Below are 2,951 nucleotides of genomic sequence, written 5' to 3' on the forward strand. Positions count from 1 at the left end.
GGTTACAATGGCCTGACAGCCCCCACTACGCCACAGCAGCGAAAAGGGCACAAGCTAACGATGTCATTTAATACAGGCGGTCTGTCCAAACGATCTCCAGTGTCCGATCACCCTCAGACTTACCTGCACTCCTTATATTTCCTACGAAACGCCGAGGTTCATTGTTAACCTAAAATGGGCAAACTTTCTTCATGTCCCACTATGTTCTTTTCTAGTTCCACTGGGGTTTAAATAAAAAGGGCCTCAAAGGAGAAAAAAAGGAAGTATGGGTGGGAGGGAGGGAGGGAAGGACGAGAGGGTGAGAGAAACGCGGAAGGGAGAGAGAGAGAGAGAAAGAGAGAGAGATGGGGGGAGAGAGCGGAGAGAGAGAAAAACAGAGAAAGATGGAGAGACAAAGGGGAAAAGGCACAGAGCAAAACAGAGAGGGAGCGGAGGAAGAGAACGAACGGCAGAGAGAGAGAAAAGAACAGAGAGAGAAAGAAAAGGGAAAAGTTCATGGGAAAAACGTCGTGATGTGCTTCGTGGAAAAGCTGTTTGTTAGCGGTGGCTCTTTTTCCATGTACCGTATTATGCCATATGTGGGAAGTGAACAAGCCTGGAACTCCGCCTAAGAACATCTGCCAGAGGACTTTAACAGCCCTAAGAATAGCACAGCTGGTGTCCCCAGCCTAATGAGCTCACCACCCATGTGATCACTCCTTCCCCAGCAGCTCCTCCAGAGAGAGGAGGCCCCATACCCTGGGTCAGGCCCCCGCCCCTCTGCCCTCCCCCACATTCAGGCTTTATTTCCTCATGGCCTTCATTCTCCCTTCCCTGAAACCACTCCCACCCATTTTCCTGAATTAAATTACTCCGATCCAGCGGTTCCTTTGAACAGAGAACGTTCTTAACATGAAAGGCAAATAGCAAAAATAATAGATGGGGCCATCACTACAGATCTTCCGGACACTGAAAGGATAATAGTTATGCCAATAAACTCAACAGCTTCGATGAAACGGACAAACTCCTTGAAATATACAACTCACCCAAACTAACCCCAACAAATGATCTGAACCGCCCCACATTTATTAAAGAAATGGAACTCCTAATGAAACTCTTTCCATATACAACGAAAGGCCAGTATGCCACCACGCGTGCCCTGCTGCCAAGGTGCAAGGCACAGGCCCGTTCAAGAGCCCTGGTGACTCACAGCCTGGGGAGGACAGTCTCTGACGGGGAGGCTGTCAGCCTGGCTTGACTTCCCCACTGCCCACTGCCTGTTGCTGGGCAGAAACTGTGCATAGCAGAATTGAAGAGGGGCGGGGCATGTGGACAAAGGAGTGGGCTTTTACAAAGTTGGGAAGTTTTAACCCTTTCTGGTATAATGTTTTGAAACGAAGTTCCATTGCATTACCCTTTTAAAAGAAACTGCACTTGAAAGAGCAAGCCTGAGAAAGGGGAAGGACTTCAGCTTTTTTGGGGGGGCCGGGGCGGGGCGCGGAATGCCTAACGGAAAGTGACGGAGAGGGGACTCCAGTTTGGCACGGATACTGCATCCACAGCAATTGGAAGAGGAGCTGAAAAATCTGGGATCTCTCTCTCTTAGTCCGGGCAACACATCCTGACTACAAGGAAGAGCCAAATGGACATGACACATGGGGCTTATTCACCAGAAAAAGACAAAGGAGGCCACATTTCAGAAACGGGGCTCGATAGCATACAACGGCATGGAAGTGTCTGTAAGCATGCCGCAACCAGGCTAGGAAATCGCTAGATTCTACCCCTGCCTACCAGGTAATTATATCAGTAGCAATCGCATGATTGCTAAAAGGTGGGCAATCATTAACTTTTTTTTACTGCTAAACAATGTTACACACTAAAGACAGTGTTTTTATACCTTGTTAATGCCGTGAATAAGTTATCTGAGCCTTGGCAATTTCCTGTTGTGAGTTATAACACCAAATGCCACTCTTGCCATAAGTTAAATCACCACCGCAAACTTCACAAAAACTTAAGGAACAATTACAGTATTTTAAGGACCATGAGCACTCTTACACGATATTCCCCGTTGTTGGAATGTTTAATGTACTGAGAAGAATCTTTTCCAAGACACGGCAACTGTTTCCATTCAGAAAATGCTGAAAGCAGTAACGTGATCAATTTCTATTTCAGTCTTTATCTATCAACCTTGTTCTTTCGCTTTTACTCTTTTTAGGTTATACATTCACGTCAAGTCTACAGTTCTATCTTGGAGAATCCTCCTGGCTCCTTCTTCAGGCCCGTAACGGTGCCTTGCCAAGGCATACGGAAGCTGGATGCAAAAGGAAAATTCAGTAATGCCAATTCTGTCTTCATTAAGGAATTGGATATTTGTTCATCATAGATATTTTTGCATTAAACTTTTTAAATATTGCACTAAAATAGTATCGATTTTGATTACTTAAACTTTTTGGCAATGGTTTCTCCCACCCCCTTAAATTTTGTAGCTTACACAAGTGCCTCAGTCACTTCGCCCAAGCCATGACAGTAAAGATACACCCTGGTGGATCGAGGCAAAAAGGATAAATACCCAGGCTTTATTAACTGTCCCAAAGACTGAGATATAATAGACAACAGCTGCCTGAAGGATCATCTACTAGGAGGTGTGGGTGCATGTTCTAAATCAGTGGTCCCCAACCTTTTTGGCACCAGGGACCAGAGCTCCTACGAGAATCTAATGCCCGATGATCTGAGGTGGAGCTGAGGCGGTGATGCTAGCGCTGGGGAGCGGCTGCAGATACAGATGAAGCTTTGCTTGCATGCCCGCCGCTCACCTCCTGCTGTGTGGCCCAGTTCCTACCAGGTCATGGACAGGTATTGGCGGCCTGGGGGTCATCTTCTGTGACTTCTTCTATACAGGATGTCACTACTGTCTACAGGATGTGCCTCAAACCCGTACCTCACCCTTGGATCTCTCTTCCAAGAGTTAAGTG

General features: G+C 46.7%; 1 long non-coding RNA gene across 1 annotated transcript; it reads left to right on the top strand.

Moving 5' to 3' along the window:
- Positions 1 to 828: 828 nt before the first annotated feature.
- Positions 829 to 2,402, top strand: LOC111738098. Its single transcript, XR_002779689.1, has 2 exons — positions 829 to 1,773; positions 2,195 to 2,402. It is a non-coding gene; the product is annotated as an uncharacterized LOC111738098 (long non-coding RNA).
- The last annotated feature ends 549 nt before the right edge of the window (positions 2,403 to 2,951 follow it).

The sequence above is a fragment of the Pteropus vampyrus genome, unplaced genomic scaffold, assembly GCF_000151845.1.
Source record: "Pteropus vampyrus isolate Shadow unplaced genomic scaffold, Pvam_2.0 Scaffold35, whole genome shotgun sequence".
NCBI classification, from domain to species: Eukaryota; Metazoa; Chordata; class Mammalia; order Chiroptera; family Pteropodidae; genus Pteropus; species Pteropus vampyrus.